The sequence below is a fragment of the Dendrobates tinctorius genome, unplaced genomic scaffold (assembly GCF_039654945.1).
Source record: "Dendrobates tinctorius isolate UK_male_01 unplaced genomic scaffold, ASM3965494v1 ptg000062l, whole genome shotgun sequence".
Lineage (NCBI taxonomy): Eukaryota > Metazoa > Chordata > Amphibia > Anura > Dendrobatidae > Dendrobates > Dendrobates tinctorius.
The window spans coordinates 34,889,517-34,902,431 of record NW_027361730.1 but is presented as its reverse complement, the minus strand read 5'-3'; the positions used below and the strand labels follow the sequence as shown (position 1 = coordinate 34,902,431).

Below are 12,915 nucleotides of genomic sequence, written 5' to 3'. Positions count from 1 at the left end.
TGGAATAATAGAGGGGATGCGGCAATAAGCAAGCACTGCGGACCCCTCACTCTCAGGATCTGTAGCAGTACTGGTAGTCAGACCCCCAACAGGTAGAAAGTGGAGACGTCCCCAGATTTGTATAAAATTATATAATAATGAATATTAATATTATTCAGTTCTACTGTGGTTATAAGACAGGACTGGATGTAAACTCATGAAAGGGAATCTGCCACCAGGTTATTGCTACCTCATCTCAGGGCAGCAAGATGTAGGGGCAGAGACTCTGAGTCCTTAGATGTGTCACTTATTGGGTTATTTGCAGCAGTTTTGATCCAATCAGTGTTTTATCTTCCTCAGATCTACCAGTTCTCTGAATACTGAGCTCAGAAAAGTCCCGCTTTCATCACTGATTGGCAGTTTTCTGTGTACACTGTTCATAGGCAGAAAGCTGAGAATCAATGTTGAGGTGGGGTTATACAGAGATTATGAATGTGGAAGATTACTAGGGGGCAGGTTTACTAATCCTCTACTGATAATCTACTGCTGATAAAACAGTAAGCAGCCCAGTAAGTGACACATCGCTGGATGTAGAGTCTATCGCTATGTCATGCTGCTCTCATATTAGGTGTCAAACTTCCGGTGACAGATTCCCCAAACGCTATTAGCCTATAGATATGGGGTAAATGTGCAGTTTAACGACTCTGTCACACGAGACTATAACACGGCCGAGTGCTACATGATAAAACATCTCACAGCCCTCGGACCAGTGTTATTCTATGGGGCAGCTCAGATCTGAGATTTTCTCATGCAGATTTAGCAATTGTATCACACTGACCCATACAAGTCTAAGGGTGTGTGCGAAAGATCTGACTGCACTTGAATGTCATCCGAGTGCAGTGCGATTACTGCGTATGCTGGCAACAGAGGAGCCTCCGGCTTTCAGTCATAGAGGAGTGTTCGGTGCAGCTTCAGTCACCACTCAGTACACAGTGAGTGAGGCTGTAACCGCTCCCTGATATTGACAGCCGGCTGTGCAATGATGCACTTCTGAGCGACCTCTCAGTTGCCACTATTAGTGCTGTGAGCCGTGACTGTAATCCCTCTGGGCATGCCTGCATGACTGAAAGCTGGTGCCTCCGAAAAGAAAAACAGTTAATTTTCTCCCAGGTGACGCACTTTCAGTACAGCTGCCGGCACCTTCATAACGCTATTAACCTGCAGATTAACCCAATATCTGCAGATAATAACGGTATAAGACCTGACAGGTTCACTTTAAACTGATTTTTTTTCTGGGGGGGGGGGATGGTGAGATCAAGACGTAAGTGTGAGTAGAAGTGTCTCATAAGTGGAGAAGGAAGCAGATTTCTCTGATAAGATATATTACAAAGCTTCTTACATTTTCTCGTACTATAGAGTTTGTGACCATTTAACATAAATGGATGTATCTTCCTTCTACAATAGTGAGAATGAGAAAAAAGAGAGAAAGAAAAAAACAAAATTGATGAAGAACAGGATGATTATTATGTAAGTGCCGAGAATTACTGATCTCCTATAACAAACCTTATAGAGCCCATAATGATACAGGCGTTTCCTTCTATCTGATGTGTGATTCATTGTATTCAGGGACAGATGATATAAACCTGTCTACACATGATACACCGTATATCCACTGCACACAGAGGTGACATTTACTGGGTGTCGCTCCTTTATCAGATTTTAGGGTAAAAAGACAGAAAAGTGTTTTATGGCAAACAAACATTAGAGGAATTGTTATTTGACAGGTGAGGAGAAAAGAAACATGAGCCAATAGCTTAATATGACGTCCATAGAATTATATCAGATATTATATACTGTACAGTATGTTAAACATAGAGAAAATCATCCCCCCGCTGGAGTGTTGAGGACCCCAGATCGCAGTAACATCTGCCAGGAGCCACAGACTTTCCAATCCAAACTTCAGTCCAACAGAGCAGATCCCATCATGGATAAAATCTTGTGTAATAATACAGGAGATAATGGATTGTTCCAGTAGATCGGTGACAAAACCTTTTTGCATTTTGGTTACATTACATATTTTGCACCATTTGACTTTTACAGACTCTTTATTTCTCTGCACATTAAACTTTGATGTGTTAATAAATTGGCTGAGAGGAGCTTAAAAAGACAGATAAAAAAGCTACAAATTCTCCCATTGGATCAGTCGAACAAGTTCACTGACTGATTCTCAGTTAACTCTTTTTGTAGCCAGCAATAGACATTGTACCACAGAAGCCTTAGAAGGCAAACGGTGCAAGTGTCCTGATGAAACCCGATTAGAAAAATTATTTTTAGCCAAAAATGGATACATTCAAAAAAAGATTTAAAAAAATGGTCCCCAAAAGGTGGATAACCCCTCTAACCTGTTACCGGGACCTACTGTACTTGGGTGTCGCAGCAGGATGTGCCCTGAACCGTGTGGTGACCGAGTAGAGGCGCCTAATGTCTCTGACAGCCGACCATCTCTGCACGTAGGTTTTTGCACAAAAAATAACAGTACATAGTAGCTTTATAGGAAGGGCATTAGTGGAGGTAACATCACTGGATTTGTTTTATTGATACAAAGTTGTTTTGTTTTGTTTTTTACTTCTACTGATATCATTTTCATTTTTTTCTAAATTTTTCTTTTTTCTTTCCTTTACATTTTTTTCTTTTAATAGTAAATTTCATAATAAATAGTACCTTTTATTCACACCCCAGACAAATAATATGCAAAATATAAATATTTGTGTTTTTTTCTTAACTTACTGGGCTAGGAATGGGGGTGTCTGATAGGTGCCTCTCCATTACTAACCCCAGGGGTTGATCCAAGTGGACATTACACAGCTGACATAAACCCCATAAACCATTACCCTGATTGCCACAGCACCAGGGCAAACGGGAAGTGCCGGGCAAAGCGCCAGAGTTGGCGCATCTAATGTCATGCGCCAATTCTGGAGCGGCTGTGGGCTTGTACTCTGGGAAGGGGCCAATATCCAGGAACCTTCTCAGCCTGATAATATAAGCCCACCGCTGTCTGCTTTATCTTTGGTAATTATCAAACATAGGGGGACCTCACATCATATTGTTTCACCCCTTAATGACCGCCAATACATCTTTTTACTGACCTGACATATAAGAGACTAGCATTCCCATACAAGTAACAATCCAGCAGCTGTCGGCTGTACACTATAGCTGACAACATGCTGCATTAGCCACGATCAGTGTTGGCACCGTCCATTTCTGTTTAACCCCTTAGATGCTGCTGTCAATAGTGACTACATCATACAAATGGTTAACAGAGTGTGGGGGCTCCCTCTTTAACCCCATTGGCACCCTGAGATCATGATTGTGTGGTCCTGATGTTTGCCAGATAGTGGCCTTAGGCTATGTGCCCACGTATGCAGAAAATTTCTGCATGAAAGCCTGACTCCTTCCCAGAAGACGCGCGTTTTTTTCTGCAAGTTTCACGCGCGTTTTCTGCACCTTTTTTGAGCAAAAAATGCGCATTTTTAATGCGTTTTTTTTCGGAGCAGTCCCAGTCACATAGAAAATAGCTAGAATGCGGAATTTTCCGTGAAATTAATCAGCATGCTGCGTTTTTTTTTCGTGGAAAAAAATGCATTAATGTGCACAGAAAGTGCGGAATTCATTAAAATGAATGGAAGCTTCTTTTAAGCATTTTTTAAGCATTTTATTTGGTAAAAACGCGAAAAAAACCGCAACATGTGAACACAGCCTTAGGGTCTGCCGGCTACAGTGGCCTGTTCAGAAGTCAGCGACATTTAAGAGGTAAAAATACATTTTTTCATTCCTGTCATGCCACTTTGCATTCATTCCTTAACATCATCTGAAAGGTTAATAAACTACCTGACAGCAGTTATCAATATGTCGGGGGGTGCTGTTTTTAAAATGGTATCACTTTTGGAGGTTTTCCAATATATAGGATTCCCAAAAAGTTACTTCAAACCTGAATAGATCCTTCAAAAAATAAGTTTTGTAAATTTCCTTGAAAAAAAAAAGAAAAATTTCTTCTACATTTTAAACCTCCTAAAAGGATAACAAAATAAAATAACATTTTACAAAGGGTGCTGATGTAAAGCCGACACGTGGGAAATGCTATTTACTAATATTTTTGTGTGTTATGACTATCTGGATTAAAGGGATAATCATTCAAAGTTTGGAAATTGCAATTTTCTTTTACCTTTTTGTCAAGTTTCTGATTTTTTTTATAAATAAATACAAAAAAATAAACATAAATTTACCTTTAACATAAAGTACAACATGTCACAAGAAAACATTCTCAAAATCATTGGGATCTGTTCAAGCATTCCAGAGTTATTACCACATGAAGAGACACTGGTCTAAGTAAAAATCCCCAAAAACCATTGCAGAGGTTTCCTATTTTTCCTCGCAGATTTGGAGAACTTGGAATTTTATTTCTAATATATCACAAGATAAATTAAACTGTGTTTTTCAAATATACAACTGTAAAACAGCCAAATCCCCGATGTTTGATGTTTCTGCGCCTCTGATTCCCAGTCCTCTATATATGTGACATTACTGCCGGCCTCCTCTATACACAGTGAGCTCTGGGGGTCTCAGATCCCCCCTGTTCTGTGCTGGTCCTTCTACAGCACAGGGTGACTGATCAGGCTGGACTATGCACACTGCTCTATGGGGGAGTGAGATTCTGCCCTCTGCTTGTAGATGGACCGGCCCAGAGCAGGGGGCATGTCTCAGACTCCCCAAGAACACTGTATGGAGACTCCTGGCAATCACTCATGAAGAGAAGGTCTAGAAAGCAGAGGAACAGTGCCGGAGAGAGTAAGCAGGAGGCCACCAGGGGTTAGATCTGCATTATACATGGATTGTGGCTCTGTATTGTGAGTGGGAAGGTCGCTTTGTGATGGTGACATGTGGTCACATCAGGAGTATAGAGCGGGTCAGAAGCTGCACCAGGTACTTGCTGTGTTTCACAGCCGTCACCTGCCTATAACAGCTACAGCTGGAGTGAGCTCCACCTGCGGCTGTTTACCAACATGGTCATTTTCTGTTTTTTTGCATGTTTTTTCCCCTCTACTTCCAAGAACCGTCATTTTTTGTTTCTCCATTGACATCGCCATATCAAGGCTTGTGTTTTGCAGGACAAGTTGGATATTTGAAAAACACCTTTTTAATTTATCATGTGATATATTAGAAATAAAATTCCAAGTTCTCTAAAATTGCAGGGGGGAAATCGGAAACTCTGCAATGGTTTTTGGGGATTTTTACTTAGAATGTTAAATATACTGTACAGTAAAAATGACCTGACAATATGATTCTCCAGGTCAGTATGATTATGGAGATGCCAAATATGCAGAAATACATTTTACAAATTAAAAAAAAATAATTCTGCTTTGTCGACAAATCCTCAAATGTCTATGGAGACCAAAACATAACGGGATATTGCTTTTGGAAGGAGGGGGGTTAAAAAATGAAGGCTCCAAAATGTAAAATTTCCCAGTTATTAAAGCATTAAATAAGTCTGGGCTAGACATATATGAAAAATATATAATACCCATGAGGTCTGTTTATGCCGCCAGCCTTCTAGGTTTCTGTCCCTACACAGTGAGCGCCCCCTAGTGATAGCTCTGAATATACAAAATTGTATCATTCGTGTGATGTAGATGGAAAATGTGGGGAAGCATTTGGGATGGAGACCAAGGGGAATGTCTTCACTGGATTTCTTCTCATTGCTGATATTTATACATTTAGATATGAGATGATGATTTATGTTCCATTTACAACAGGAGAAAAATCCAGCTAACATTACAAGAGAGATTGCAAAAGGAGACCCAAGAGCTTAACGTGATGGAGAAAACTTTGTAAGTGCTTTTTTTCAGTAGAAATGATATAAAACCTGTGTGCACATACTATATATCCGTCTACACTGATAGCTGTCAGGGTGTGAAAGTTATTTCTCAATTTAGGACGTTTATAGGACACATAAATGAGATGAATTCTATATTTGACTGTTTAATATAGAACGTGGAAGAATGGACCATGAGCCGGCATTTTATATGGCTCCTTTAGAAAGACACGAGATATAATTAGAAGCATGTATACTTTCTATAGCATACCTCCTGACAAGGACGCCTGATTTGGGAGCTGTCTCAGGAGGTCGGCACATGTCCAGTCTGTATCCACATTGATATGGCTGATTAAAATAGTGGAGCCAGGAGCCGTCAGCTTCCTGCACCATCTGCGCTGTGTAATCCTATGGCTGTATATACATTAAATGGGAGTAAACTCGGGACTACAGAACAGGAGATGGAGTTACGGATTCTGGTTACAAGTAAGCTGAGCAGCAGTACTCAATGTCACGCAGCAGCCGCAAAAGCAGCTAGATTTTACGGTGTATAAAAAAGATAAAATTCTGCGATCCCATATTGCTACCCCTTTATAAATCAATTGTGAGGCCACATCTGGAATAGGGGATCCAGTTTTGGGCTTCATATTTTAAAAAGTATATTCAGAAGTTAGTCAGTTCAAAGGTGGAAACTAGATTATTACAAAGGATGGAAAAGTTGGGCTTGTTTTGCTTAGGAAAAAGGTCTCAGAGGAGATCTCATTCATAAATATACGTGTGGTCAGTACAAAGGACTTGCACATGACTTATTCCTTCCAATGACTATACTATGGCCCGAGGGGCACTCATTACAGGTGGAAGAAAGGCGATTCCGGCAGCTAAATAGGAAAGGGTTCTTTACAGTTAGAGCGGTCAGACTGTGGCATGCAGACCACAAGAGGTAGTACTGGCAGACACTAAAAAAGGGGCTGGATGATTTCCTCAATACACATAACATTGCGGGTTATAGTTAGTTTAGTGACAAAATGCACAATAGGTGGAGAAAGGTTGAACTTGATGGACCAAGGTCTTTTTTTCAACCTAAGTAATAAACAGACCTCACATGTAAACACCAGTGCAGATGAAATAGAAAATAATTCCCTAAAATCATTCTCATCTCTTCTGTAATTTGTAATATTAAAGCTGAAAAGAAAACCCAAAATGTCACTTAATTATTGTAGATTTTGAACTTATGCCCCAACTCACCACAGGGGGCGCATTACTCAACTGCCTTAAGTGCATTTAACCCCTAAATGACAGGACTAATTTTATCTTTAACCCCTTTCTGACATCCGACGTACTATCCCGTCCATGGGACCTCGGCCCCTATGCCCATGGACGGGATAGTACGTCTACCGCGATCAGCGGCGCCCACGTGGTGAGCGCCGCTGATCGCGGCCGGGTGTCAGCTGATTATCACAGCTGACACCCGGCACAATGTGTCAGGGGCGGTCACGGACCGCCCCGACACGTTAACCCCTTGCACACCGCGATCAAACATGATCGCGGTGTACCGGGGGTTAAAGGGAAGCATCGGCAGGGAGGGGGCTCCCTCCGTGCTTCCCTGAGCCCCCCACGGCAGCGCAATGTGCAGCGCTGCTGCGGGGGTCTCCTTTCCTGCAGGCCCCCGAATCCAAGATGGCGAAGGGGGCCTTCGGGGGCCTGCAGGAAGCTGGCTTCCTCAGTGCCTGCAAGGCGCAGGCATGAGGAAGTCTGCTTCAATGCCTGTGTTATGATAGAGTCACCGTAGGAGGCAGACACAAAAATAGAAGCTACGTCCAGAAAACCAGAGAAGTTGGCAACTATCAGATTGCAGACCCCTGAACCTATCAACACAACTAGCAGTAGCCGTGGGGGGTTCCTACGGAACCCTAGACCCCTCGATCACAGCCGGAGAGCTAAATAGCCTAAAGACAGAAAAGGAAATCTAAACTGCCCCAGAGCAGACCCCAAAGTAAAAGGCAGCCCCCAACATATAATGACGGTGAAGCAAGATGAAAAAACACTCACAAAGATAGAAAGATAGGCTGAGCAAACGATGGGGCCCAAGCTAACTAAACAGGACAGGAAAGGAAGGTTGCTGTCTGCAATCTGCCAAAACCCTATCAAAGACATAAGCCAACAGGCTGATATGGAAAAAGACCCTGAAGCAGCTAGGCTTCAAAAACTATATCAGCCCTCAGGTATTTTCTGAAGACAGAGCTAAAGGAATTCAGCTCACCCCAGCAGGGAATGGCAGAAATCCAGAAAAACAAAGCAAAACAAAGTCAAAGCACAAATGCAAAAAGCTGAGCAGAAAACTTAGCTTTAGAAGAGCAGGAATTCAGACTGGTCTCCAAGGATCCCTCAGAGAAATCACCCGCAGGACAGAAGGGCGTCGGCGGCCTTATATCCAGTCAGTAACTCCACTCAGCCAGTCATCATCATTAGTCTCAGGTGCTTGATAATCAGGCTCACTACCTTTCTTTACCAGAAGAGGGAGTTCATTGGGCCTCAGTGGTGGAGGGGAAAATGAACTCACAACAGCCTGTGACAGATCGCTGATCTGTCACAGTGATCTGTGATGTGACAGATCAGCGATCTGTCACAGGACATTGATGTCCCACCTGGGACTATTTAATAAAGTTAAAAAAAATTAAAAAAAGTGTTAAAATAAATTAAAAAAAAAATCGCCAAATAAATTGAAAAAAAAAAAAAAAATATTCCCCAAATAAATCCTTTTTTTGGAAATAAAAAAACAAAAAAAACAATAAAAGTACACGTATTAGGTATCGCCGCGTCCGTAACGACCTGCCCTATAAAACTATCCCATTAGTTAACCCCTTTAGCGAAACCCTTAAAAAATAAAAATAAAAAACAAAGCAAAAAATGATTTATTATCATACCGCCAAACAAAAAGTGTAATAACGCGCGATCAAAAAGACGCATATAAATATCCATGGTACCGCTGAAAACATCATCTTGTCCCGCAAAAAATGAGCTGCCACACAGCATCATCAGCGAAAAAATAAAAAAGTTATAGCTCGCAGAATAAAGCGATGCAAAAATAATTATTTTTTATATAAAAGTTTTCATTGCATAAAACCGACAAAACATAAAAAAACGACCGAAATGAGGTATCGCTGTAACCGTACTGACCCGAAGAATAAAAGTGCTTTATCAATTTTACCGCACGCGGAACGGTGTAAACGCACCCCCCCAAAAGAAATTCATGAAACGCTGGCTTTTGTTCATTCTGCGTCCCAAAAATCGGAATAAAAAGCGATCAAAAAATGTCACGTGCCCGAAAATGGTACCAATAAAAACGTCAACTCGTCCCGCAAAAAATAAGACCTCACATGACTCGGTGGGTCAAAATACGGAAAAATTATAGCTCTCAATATGTGGTGATGCAAAAACTATTTTTACAAAAAAGAGCGTCTTTTAGCGTGCGACAGCTGCCAAATATAAAAACCGCCATAAATAGTAAATCAAACCCCCCGTTATCACCCCCTTAGTTAGGGAAAAATAATAAAATAAAAAAAATGTATTTATTTCCATTTTTCCATTAGGGCTAGGGTTAGGGCTAGGGTTAGGGCTGAGATTAGGGTTAGGGGTGTGTTGGGGTTAGGGTTGGAGTTATAATTGGGGGTTTCCACTGTTTGGGCACATCAGGCGCTCTCCAAATGCAACATGGCGTCTGATCTCAATTCCAGCCAATTCTGAGTTGAAAAAGTCAAATGGTGCTCCTTCCCTTCCAAGCTCTGCCATGCGCCCAAACAGTGTTTTACCCCCACATGTAGGGTATCAGCCTACTCAGGTCAAATTGAAAAACAATTTTTGGGGTCCAATTTCTCCTGTTACCCTTAGGAAAATAAAAAATTGGGGACAAAAATATCATTTTTGTGGAAAAAAATGATTTTTTTATTTTCACGTCCAAGCGTTATAAACTTCTGTGAAGCACTTGGGGGTTCAAAGTGCTCACCACACATCTAAATAAGTTCCGTGGGAGGTCTAGTGTCCAAAATGGGTCACTTGTGGGGAGTTTCAATAGTTTAGGTACATCAGGGGCTCTCCAAACGCACATGACACCCGCAGACCATTCCATCAAAGTCTGCATTCCAAAACGTCACTGCTTTCCTTCCGAGCCCCGACGTGTGTCCATACAGTAGTTTTCTCCCACATATGGGGTGTCAGCGTACTCATGACAAATTGGACAACAACTTTTGGGGTCCAATTTCTCCTGTTACCCTTGGAAAATGAAAAAATTGGGGACTAATTGATCATGTTTGTGGAAAAAATACGATTTTTTTATTTTCATGCCCGGGCATTATAAACTTCTGTGAAGCCCTTGGGGGTTCAAAGTGCTCACCACACATCTAGATAAGTTCCTTAGGGGGTCTCGTTTCCAAAATGGGGTCATTTGTGGGGGGTTTCCACTGTTTAGGTACATCAGGGGTTTTCCAATCGCGACATGGTGTCCGATCTCAATTCCAGCCAAAAACGTCAAATGGCGCTGCTTCCCTTCCGAGCTCTGCCATGCGCCCAAATAGTGGTTTACCCCCACATGTGGGGTATCAGCGTACTCAGGACAAATTGCACAATAACTTTTAGGGTCCTGTTACCCTTGGAAAAATAAGAATTGAGGGTGAAAAGATCATTTTTGTGGAAAAAATATGATTTTTTAATTGTATGGCTTTATGTTATAAACTTCTGTGAAGCCCTTGGGGGTTCAAAGTTCTCACCACACGTCTAGATAAGTTCCTTAGGGGTCTAGTTTCCAAAATGGTGTCATTTGTGGGGGGTTTCCACTGTTTTGGTACATCAGAGGTTTTCCAATCGCGACATGATGTCCGATCTCAATTTCAGCCAAAAACGTCAAATGGCGCTGCTTCCCTTCCGAGCTCTGCCATGCGCCCAAATAGTGGTTTACCCCCACATGTGGGGTATCAGCGTACTTAGGACAAATTGCACAATAACTTTTAGGGTCCTGTTACCCTTGGGAAAATAAAAATTGGGGTGAAAAGATCATTTTTGTGGAAAAAATATGATTTTTTAATTGTACCGCTGTACGTTATAAACTTCTGTAAAGCCCTTGTGGGTTCAAAGTTCTCACCACATATCTAGATAAGTTCCTTGGGGGGTCTAGTTTCCAAAATGGGGTCACTTGTAGGGGGTTTCCACTGTTTAGGTACATCAGGGACTCTCCAAACGTGACATGGCGTCCGATCTGAATTCCAGCCAATTTTGCATTGAAAAAGTCAAACGGCGCTCCTTCCATTCTGAGCTCTGCCATGCGCCGAAACAGTCGTTCCCCCCCACATATCAGGTATCAGCGTACTCAGGACAAATTGCACAATAACTTTTGCAGTCCAATTTCTCCTGTTACCCTTGGTAAAATAAAAAAATTGAACCTGAAGTATTTTTTTTGTGAAAAAAAGTTAGATGCTCATTTTTTTTTAAATATTCAAAAAAATTCCTGTGACGCACCTAAAGGGTTAATAAACTTCTTGAATGTGGTTTTGAGCACCTTAAGGGGTGCAGTTTTTAGAATGGTGTCACTTTTGGGGTATTTTCTATCATATAGACCCCTCAAAGTGGCTTCAAATGTGATGTGGTCCTAAAAATAAAATGGTGTTGTAAAAATGAGAAATCGCTGGTCAACTTTTAACCCTTATAACTTCCTAACAAAAAAAAATTTTGGTTCCAAAATTGTGCTGATGTAAAGTAAACATGTGGGAAATGTTAGTTATCAAGTTTTTTGTGTGCCGTATCTCTGTGATTTAAGGGCATAAAAATTCAAAGTTGGAAAATTGCGAAATTTTCAAAATTTTTGCCAAATTTCCATTTTTTTCACAAATAAACGCAAGTTATTTGAATGAAATTTTACCACTAACATGAAGTACAATATGTCACGAGAAAACAGTGTCAGAATCACCGGGATCCATGGAAGCGTTCCAGAGTTATGACCTCATAAAGGTACAGTGGTCAGAATTGTAAAAATTGGCCCGGTCATGAACGTGCAAACCACCCTTGGGGGTGAAGGGGTTAAGAAAGATTTACCTTTATAAGCAGAAGAAAAAAATGAATAAGAATTTTACTAAGAAAGAAAAACGAAGGCTCCGATACATGAAGACCGGCGATTTTCTCGTCGTTGTGGCATCAGACTCTCTTGATCCATGAAGGAGTGTCTGCCTCTTCATGAATCAGGGGCATCTGACGAGTGGCGTCCACCATTTTGGCGGAGCTGGGAGAAATTGAAGTGGAAACACCAAAAGTTGCAATATATTTCCGCAATTCCAAGTTGTGCCAAAATGTTGTAATTGATCTCAGAATTCTGGTTGAACTACTTTGATAAATTCGGGTCTTAGACTATCAAAAATTAAAGGGTCCAGTAAAACAACACATTACTTAACCCTCCATCATCCTGAGCTGCTCAAAGAAGCTGCAGGGAGAGGAAGCTGCCATTGGATAGTGGCGCCCCCTGCAGTCACACTACACCCTAAGTGGTATGATCTCTCCGACACGTCACATTTGTCGGATCATTGTGGGTCTGAGGTCGCTGTCATACATTTGCTGCTGTGAAATCTTTGTCATTATTTTTCTTTTACAACAGAAGGATCCACAAAATCACTGAAAGACTGTTCAGTCCATCCAGGGAAACCATCCAGTACGTATGTTATTTCTGGAAATATAATATTATGTGACACCGTACAGTATTTGTAGTGATCCTGATAATCATTGCTCCACACCCGCTGCTCCAGTACTTTCTATTACTCCATAGTTATCCAGTAGTAGTTTTACCACCACAAACTAGTGATGACGCTTAATATTAACATATAAGGAATTCACACCTTGCCCTGTTATATTCACACCTAGCCTTGCTATATTCACACCTAGCCCTGCTATATTCACACCTAGCCCTGCTAGTCACACCTAGCCCTGCTATATTCACACCTAGCCCTGTTATATTCACACCTAGCCCTGTTATATTCACACCTAGCCCTGTTATATTCACACCTAGCCCTGTTATATTCACACCTAGCCCT

General features: G+C 41.4%; 1 long non-coding RNA gene across 1 annotated transcript; it reads left to right on the top strand.

Moving 5' to 3' along the window:
- Nucleotides 1-1,362: 1,362 nt before the first annotated feature.
- Nucleotides 1,363-12,541, top strand: LOC141093151 (uncharacterized). Its single transcript, XR_012233000.1, has 3 exons — nucleotides 1,363-1,506; nucleotides 5,790-5,864; nucleotides 12,483-12,541. It is a non-coding gene; the product is annotated as an uncharacterized lncRNA (long non-coding RNA).
- Nucleotides 12,542-12,915: the final 374 nt, after the last annotated feature.